The 9,346-nt window shown below is 49.2% G+C and overlaps 1 long non-coding RNA gene across 1 annotated transcript; it reads right to left on the reverse strand.

Moving 5' to 3' along the window:
• Positions 1-772: 772 nt before the first annotated feature.
• On the reverse strand, positions 773-9,270 carry LOC145719435 (uncharacterized). The gene is made up of 2 exons (XR_014142374.1): positions 5,827-9,270; positions 773-1,779 (listed from the first exon to the last, which is right to left on the reverse strand). It is a non-coding gene; the product is annotated as an uncharacterized LOC145719435 (long non-coding RNA).
• Between the last annotated feature and the right edge of the window lie 76 nt (positions 9,271-9,346).

Raw genomic sequence — 9,346 nt, forward strand, 5'->3', positions numbered from 1 at the left:
TGCCAGGCGGCACTGATTCACTGTGATGCTCTGAATACGTCCCCTTAGAGACGTCCAGAAACTGGAATGCCATGCTCATCTTTCTTTGGCAGCCGATCCCAGTGTCCAACCACGCCTGCCTTGTGTGACCTCCAGCCGAGTTGTCTGCCGCCTCTGTTTGGTTCCCGTGACCCTTCGTGGCTGATCAAAGATGGAAGCTGGAGCTCTTGCTGGACATGAAAATGCATGGTGCTCAGGGCAGGGTCCTCACAATTTAGGGGATCAGTCCCCTGGAGGTCTGGCCACTGGATCCACTGCAGATCTGGGCTGAGGCCCCATAATTTGCATTCCTCACAGGTTTCCAGGTGATGCTGAGGAAGGAAACAGCAGAGGGTATAAGGGGCAATCGGGGAACTGGTGGGTGATGTCCCTGAGGGCATCCTAAGCCCCCTGCAGCTGCGGTTGATCACAGGATGGGCTGACACCCCGTCATAGCTTGGGAGGCTTTCTGGGGTGGGAAAGCGGATGGGGCCTGGGAGGCAGTAACCCAAGTCTGTGGTGCAGATTCGGATCCCACCTCTTAGTGCAGGCCTGCTGTCCCCAACCAAATAGCCAGGATCTCCCGTGGCCGCCCTCCTAATGGGGTTTGGAGCGCCTGCCACCTGGTGCCCAGAAAGGGCACTACACTGAGTAGGTGGGGAGCCTCCGGGATCACTGTGAGATTAAGGGAAAAATTAGCAAATCTAAAAATGTCAATAAACTACCAACCACATTAAGACAGGCGTACAAGACATTATAATAAATATTTTTAATTACATTTTCAAACACTTAAGCACAAATGTTAATATTTGGTTGTTAGAAAATACAATATTCCCCGCCCCGTGTTAACATAAATATTTGGCTTATGGAAATAATACCCATTTAAAATGAAGTTTTTTAGGCACTTGGGTGTAGAAAGTGCTAGAGAATAAAATCCAATTTTACTTTACTCCTACTTATAAGAGAGCAACCAAAATTATATCTGATTAAATATTCTATTTTCAACATTGTTCGCATTACTGAGATAAGAAAAAAACATTGTAACCGAATGTATCCATATATCATTTTGAGTTCCAGGGGTATTTTAAACAGCAAAAATTTAATTGATAAAAATTTCAAGTTCCTTTTATTCTGTTCACTGTGATACTAAGTTTCAGTAGACACAACCCGAGGAAAGAATGAACTTCTTTTTAACAGCTTTTGCTTAACAAAATAATCTTGGTGGGGTGGGCATTTGCAAACATAAATCCTAACTCAAGGGCGCAGCAGGTGCGTGTAGCTTTGAAACAAACAAACAGGCTGATTTGGCTGCCAGTGTCAGCAGATCCCATTTACTTTTAATTTCAATTACCTATAGACGTTTGGGAGATCTGTCATGGTATAAATAAAAGCTAAAGGTATAGGAGCCACACAGTGAACGTTATTTCAGAAACTCCTGGGCTCGAGATCCGTCTGCGAATCCCGGGCACATTTCTTAGGGAATACATTCTTGCTATCAAAGTCTTGCTCGTGAAGGTCTCAGGCTGTTGACTAAAAGGTGCCGTGCTGTGAGGTCTGAAGGCCACACACTCCAGACCGGGGAAGGACGGGAGCTGGGTCTCGCTCCAGGCTCCGCCGTCTGCGCTCACTGGGCTGGCGGCAGGGCCTGCAGGTGCTGCAGAAGCTGTTGGCAGTGGGCAGGAGAGCGGTGTTTGTGGACGACTGCCTCGGTCTCTCTCACCAGGAGCTCAGGGAACAGAACGCTGCCTGCTTTGAGGACCTCTGTAAAACAGCAACACACCCTTCAAACACCAGGAATCAATAGTAAACCAACTGCTGCTTATGGGAGTAAGCTGCACATTCCAGTTAAAACAGCTAGAAACAGAGCAGACTGCAAAGTGAGGCAAGTTATCCAGGACTCAGAGGCTGCGTGTGACCCAATGAGGAAGAGTCCGTTCTCGGAAAAGACATATGGATCCTTAATACGCACGTGCCTAATAACAGAGGACCAAACTACACGAGGCCAAACGGACAGGACTGCAGGAGAAGCAGATGAATCCACACTGTAGCTGAGACTTCCACACCTGCTATCAGAGTGGACAGATCTGCAGGTGGGAGGTCAGCGAGGACGTGGCCGACCTCCACAGCACCATCCGTCAGGGGCTACGACAGAGATCTGCAGACGCCTCCGTCCAATAGCAACCGAATACACACTCTTCTCAAGCTCCCCTGGCACACTCACCAGATGGGCCACGTTCTGGCCCATGAAAAACACCGTAACAAATTTAAAAAACAAAAGTCCTACAATGTCTGCTCTCAGACCGTAATGGAGTGAAACCAGAAATCAATATGTGATCAACTGGAAAATCCCCAAATATTTGGAGATTAAACAACACATTTCTAAATAATGCAATGGTCAAAGAAGAAATCTGAAAAGAAACTGAAGATCATTTTGAACTGAATGAAAAGGAAAACAACCAAAATTTGTGGGATGCAGTGAAAACAGTGCTTGGAGGGGAATTTACAGCATTGAATGCATATGTGAGAAAAGAGCTAAAAATCATTACCTTAAGTTTCTACCTTAGGAAACTAGAAAGACAAATCCAAGGTGAACAGAAGAAAAGAATAAGAATTAGAGTGGAGGGGTGCCTAGGTGGCTCAGTCATTAAGCGTCTGCCTTCGGCTCAGGTCATGATCCCAGGGTCCTGGGATTGAGCCCCACATCGGGCTCCCTGCTCAGCCAGGAGCCTGCTTCTCCCTCTCCCACTCCCCCGGCTTGTGTTCCCTCTCTCTCTGTCTCTCTCTCTCTGTGTCAAATAAATAAATAAGAATTAAAAAAAAAAAAAGAATTAGAGTGGAAATCAGTGAAATTGAAGCAGGAAATCAATAGAGAAAATCAACAAAACCAAAAGCTGGTCCTCTGAACAAGTCGTGGGCCACAGACGGGAGGACCCCGATGAGGTGGGCTGATCCCTGGAAAGACACACAAGAACAGATGACCTATATCTATCAAAGAAATGGAATCAATAATTAATAACCTCACAAAACAGAAAGCACCAGCCCCAGATGGGTCCACTGGTAAATTCTACCAAACTTTCAGGAAGAAATTATACCAATTCTCCACACTCTATTCCAGAAGATGGAAGCTTCCTAACTCACTCTACGAGGCCAGGATGACCCTAGTACAAAACCAGACAATGACATTATAAGAAAACTATAGACCATTATCTCTCATGAACATAGATACAAAAATCCTCAACAAAATAGTAGCAAATAGGATCCAACAATGTATAAAAAGAATTATGCATGAACACCAAGTGGGGTTTATCCCAGGTGCACAAGGCTAGTCCAATATTTAAAAATCAATTAATATAATCCATCACATCAATAGGCTGAAAAAGAAAATCACATGATCGGGGCGCCTGGGTGGCTCAGTCGGTTAAGTGTCTGCTTCAGCTCAGGTCATGATCTCAGAGTCCTGGGATCGAGTCCCGCATCAGGCTCCCTGCTCAGCAGGGAGTTTGCTTCTTCCTCTCCCTCTTCCTGCTGCTCCCCCTGCGCTTGCTCTCTCTCTCTCAAACGAATAAGTAAAACCTTAAAAAAAAGGAAAAGGTAATGTGCAAATAAAACAAAGGTAATATATAAATAAAAGAAAATAAAACATAATAAATGGAGAGAGCCCATGTTCATGGATAGGAAGTCAATATTGTCACGATGCCAGTTCTCCCCAACTTGATCTGTAGATTTAAGGCAATCACAATCAAAATCCCAGATTGATACTGACCAACTCAATCTAAAGTCTGTATCTAGAGGCCAAAGTCCCAGAATAGCCAGGGCAGCCCTGAAGGAGAAAAGTTGGAGGCCCGACACAATCTGACTTAAGACTTTCCATAAAGCCAGAGTAACGGACAGTATGGTCTTGTTCAAAGAACAAATAGATTGATAGACCAGAACAGAGAGCCCAGATGCAGACGCACGGTCAATGCAGACGCACGGACGACGCAGACGCATGGATGATGCAGACCCATGGTGGACGCAGATGAACGGTCCTCTGATCTTTGGTAACAGCAGTGGCGACACAGGGGAGCAGGCAGCCTTTTCAGTAAATGATCTGGAACAAGTGGATGCCCGCATGAAGGGAGAGAGAGAGAGAGGGAGAGGGAGGGAGGGAAGGAAGGATCTAGACACAGACTTTCCATCCTTCCCAAAAACTAACTCCTGACATATGAAACTGCAAGAACTACAGGATCCCAGAAGAGAATTCGAGAGAGAACCAGTGACGCTGGGTGTGGCGATGACATTTACTTAGGTCACTTGACTGCCATGCGTCCCCGGTAAACGACCGTTTACGCCATTAGTGGAAGGGTTGTTTATCTGACCCAATAATCCACTTCTCTCTAAATCCGCCAGGTGTGGTCTCTGTAGGTCCCCTGGGACCCAGGTCAGCGGGACACACACAGCATGACTTGTGAATCCTTAATTATTTCTTCAGAGGAGATGGCACCTTTTCTTGCCTTTTCTATTGATGTGTGTTTTTCTTGGTAAACACTGTAGCCAGTATTTGTTCTGCTTCCTTTAGCTGTTTTTGTAGTTGCTGAATATCACTGTCTCTCTTCTCCACTTCCTTTTCTAAAACTTGCATCCCTGATTAAGTGCCAATTTCATCAGTTCTTGAAATTCCCCATCTCTGTGAATTAACAACTCCAGGACCTGCTTTTCCTTATCACGCAACAACTTTTGATTTCTTGAAATTGCCAGCATTTCTCTAAGTTCTCTTGACAAGCTCTCATGGGCTATTACCGCCAGCAGCCCCTTCTCCTTCTCTCCGCTCGGAGACCCTGCCATGCTCCCCACTGGCCTGCAGCCGGAGACTCTGGTGATGACTTTAGACACAACACCAAAGGTACGATCCACAAAAGAAATAACCGATAAGCTGGATGTCATTAAAATTAAAAATTTCTACTCTGCAAAAAGCTGTATCAAGAGACTGAGAAGACAAGCCACACACCGGGAGAAAATATTAACAAGACACATCTGATAAAGGACTGTTATCCAAAATATACAAAAAGCTCCAAAAGCTAAACAATATGAAAACAATGCAAGTAAGAAACGTGCCGGAAACCTTAACGGCACCTCACTAAGGAAGAGATACAGAGGGCAAACACATCTGAGAAGACACTCCACCTCGAGTGTCCTCAGGGAAGTGTAGATCAAAACAACAAGGAGACACAGCCACACACCTGTTAGAACGGCCAAATCCACAACACCGTCTCCAGCGCATGCTGGAGAGGACGCAGAGCAGCGGGCTGCTGGTGGCAGTGCAAGATGGGGTGGCCACTTCGGAAGACGGTTCGGCAGTTTCTTACTAAACTAAATACAGTCTCACCGCACGATTTAGCAACCGTGCTACTTGGTATTTACCCAAAGGAGCGGAAAACTTAGGTCCACACAAAAACTTGCGTCCATATACACATAGCAGCTTTTTCCATAGTTGCCAAAGTTTCACGTCCTTCAACAGTGGATGGATGATCTGTGGTCCAGCTAGTCAATGGATTACTAACCAGTGCTAAGAAGAAATGAGCTAGCAAGCTGTGAAAAGACATGTAAGCACCTTTAATGTGTATTAGTGAGTGAAAAAAAACCCCAATCCGAAAAGGCTTCATGCTGCAGGATTTGAACTCTATGACATTATGGAAAAGGCCCAACTGTGGTGATGGTGAAAGACCAGAGGCTGTCGGGGTGGGGGGTGGGGTTCGAGACTATCAGGCTGAGCACAGAGGGCAGCGAGACCACTCTGTGCGACTCTGTCCTGGAGGATCCATGTCATACCTTCGTGCACACACACAGAAGGCTCGGCACCCACAGTGGCCCTCCTGTGAGCCGTGGACTCTGGGTGGTGCTGACGTGTCCGTGGGTCATCAGTGCTGATAAATGCACCACCTGTGGGGAGGGATGCTGCATGCGTGGGGGGAGCGGGTATGTGGGAAACTTCTGTACCTTCCCTTCGGTTTAGCTGTGGCACGAAAACCACCCTAAAAGTTATTACAGCATTTTAAATTAATCTGATGCAGTATAAAATAGTTCCAGTGTGGACAAAAAGAACTTAAAAAAAGAATGTTCTTGGAGTTGTTAGTGGATCATGAAAATCTTTCAAAATCCCCGAGGGTGATGACCGTGTGGCATTTTGGCTTTAGAAACAGTTTTTGTGTTAGCAGGTAAACTGGCTTAGAAAGACGATCAATTTTCTTATCACATTTACTGATGCTGATTCAGTCAACAAACACCCATTGCAAGCCTACTACGTGCCAGGCAAAAAAATCCATCCTGTGGATCCTTTCACATTTTAGTCTGGGGGCAGCAGATAAGAATCAGAATGAAGAAGGAAACCACAGTGTTGTTACTGGTGATCATTGCGGTAACTGGGCTGGCGGCAGCTGAACTCTGGGTGGGAAAGGAGCTGGCGGGCACCGTGGGCCAAGGACTGGTGTCATCCACGCCATCTTGCAGGGTGACTCTGGCAGACGCAGGCAAGCAGACTCAGGAGGTTCCTGCCCTCAGACACAAGGAGGATGGCATGGCCGTTGGTAGCCACTGAGACACAGCAGGGGGAGCAGGGGGAGCAGGGTCGGCGAATGGGGGCGCCATCCCGGCTTGGTCTGCATGCTACGGCCTCCATGCCCGGCAGACCCGTGTGCCCTCTGAGGTCTGGGCACGTGTGTGTCTAGAGTTTGGGGGCAGACATCTGCCTGGACTTCAGTCTGGGAGTCGCCAGCACGTGGGTGGCATCTGAAGTCAGAGAGGAGAAGAGGTCACCAAGACAGCGAGTGCAGAGAGAAGCAGCGGCCAGATGGACGGGAGGAAACCAGGAGCCAGGGCGTCCTGGAGGCCACAGGACGGAGGCGGTGACCAGCGGTCCTGTGGAGTGCACGTAGGTGCAGGAGAGACCCGAGCAGCAGGCTGCCTTTGGCAGCAAGGCTCATGGGCACCATGACGGGCGTGGCTTTGAGGGGTGAGAGGGCACGCAGGAGCTTGTCAGTGGGACAGAGCAAGGTCATCAGGCAGGAGGCCCAGGAGGCGTGAGGGGTCGAGGGGAGCACAGAAGAGGAGAGCCAGTCATCTGGGAGACACCCCCCTGGTCTGCTGGCGAGGAGAGACTGGGGCATTTGGGGCGTGTCCATGCAGGACTCTAAACACGGCTGGCTGGCTACTGAGACAGGACAGCAAGGGGGCAGGATGTGTGCGAGGCTGGAGTTGCCGTGAGCACCCCAAGGGCAGCAGTGCAGGGGCAGAGGCTGCAAGAGAGGAGCAGTGCGGTCGGCCTGCGCCATGACTGCGTCACCTGAGTCCTAGTGCGTCTGGAAGGCAGAGGATGGGCGGTGCACACACTGCCCCCTGGTGGGAACCACGCCGCAGGCTACGGAGATTCGGAGATGGACAAGCTCATCACTTCTCTCGCTAGAGAGGAAGGAGAGAGGAGAGCAAGGTGTGGGGTCTGTGAGCACTTGGCCGAGTAGGCCAGACCCCACACATGCACTGGGGACGGCTGCGGAGCTGAGCCAGGACACCCGTGTGTCCTCCAGCTGCTGGTGCCCGGAGAAGAATGCCCAGCTGTCCGAACGGGCCGCACAGTCACCCACTCCCGCCTGCGACGGCCCGAGGTGGCGGCTCTGTGTGCGCGAGGGTCCCTGGGGGGTCCTGCAGGCCCTCGGGTTTGGGAGTCAAAACTGTGTCCACGACACCACCAGGCGCCGCACGAAGCAAGGGCGGGGCGGCCGTGGGGTCCGCGAGCCTCCCGCCGCCCGGCAAGTTCCCTCAAGAACGTCCTCAACAAAGCAGCAAAAATTCCTTTATTAGGTCAGTCCTCCGGCACCCAACTTCTAACTTAATTCATTAATTCAGAGTTAAGTCGTGATTTTTTTATTGACTTGACAACGCCTGCCTTTTAACTGGAACGTTCGGCTCATTAACATTCCACGAGACTGCAGCTGAGGCTGGATTTGGTCACTTTGTTTCCTGTTGGTCCCTGTTTCTGTGTTCTTCCTGTCCTCGTTCCTTGACTTCTTTTGGGTTATATGTGTATTTTTTACACTTGCACTCTAAGATCTGTTGATTGGCGTTTTACGTCTACATCTTCGCATTACGCTTTCCGTGGCTGCTGCAGGGATGACACCGAAGCCGCGCTCCCCGGGGCAGCTGGGCCCGCCTTCTGAGCGTCCTGGGCGGTGGCGGGGTCAGGGCAGGGGTGTGCCTCGGTCCCAGGACGACACTTTTCCCGCAAAGAACAACCAACCGAAAAAGAACAGGACAAACTGCACAGACACACTCGGGCACCCAGCAGACCCTCTGCTCAGAAATCAGTCCAGCGACAGCGTTTGTGACTTTCCGGCAGGAACTGCGAGTACAGGAACTTGCTTCTGCCACCGTGAGCTAGACAGCTTCCTGAAGCTTTTCTTCCCAAGACTGTTCTGAGCTCCACGCTGACCAGCGTGACTTCTGGACCCGGCCGACATGCAGGACAGACCATCGGGCGTGAACATCTCCGGGGTCTGCCCTCCAGGTAGCCTCTGGGGGACGACTGCCTGTCCAGTGTGGGGCAGTAGCAAAGCATGCCCACAACTACCTGAAACGGCGCCTCTCTCTTCCAGCTGCGTACCTGCTTGAGGCCAGATTTCCTTCACGTACTTCACCCAACGACACATACCACGGCCTCCAGAACACAGAAGCTGTGCACACCTAGCTGTCTTTCAACGAGATTCGCAAAGAAGTAAAACAACGCCATTCTTCTTGCTCGTTATTTTGTTTTGGAAAATGTATCTTTCAAAACCACATGTCATTTATGTTAATATAAAAGGGGTACTCTAAACAAATTAATACATGTCTAAGATTTTTCTCAACTTTAATTATTTTTTTAAAGATTTTATTTATTTGTTTCAGAAAGAGAGTGCATTAGCGAGTGAGAGCACTGAGTGGGGTGAGGGGCAGAGGGAGAAGTAGGCTCCCCCACTGAGCAGGGAGCCCGATGTGGGACTCTGTCCCAGGACCCTGAGACATGACCTGAGTTGAGGCAGACACTTAAGCGACTGAGCCACCCAGGCGCCCCTCAACTTTACTTTCTTTTCTTTTCTTTTTTTTTTTAAAGATTTTATTTATTGGGCGCCTGGGTGGCTCAGTTGGTTAAGCGACTGCCTTCGGCTCAGGTCATGATCCTGGAGTCCCTGGATCGAGTCCCGCATCGGGCTCCCTGCTCGGCAGGGAGTCTGCTTCTCCCTCTGACCCTCCCCCTTCTCATGTGCTCTCTCTCATTCTCTCTCTCCCAAATAAATAAATAAAATCTTTAAAAAAAAAAAAA

This window comes from Leptonychotes weddellii, unplaced genomic scaffold (genome assembly GCF_054177405.1).
Source record: "Leptonychotes weddellii isolate Sample4059 unplaced genomic scaffold, ASM5417740v2 HiC_scaffold_4415, whole genome shotgun sequence".
Lineage (NCBI taxonomy): Eukaryota > Metazoa > Chordata > Mammalia > Carnivora > Phocidae > Leptonychotes > Leptonychotes weddellii.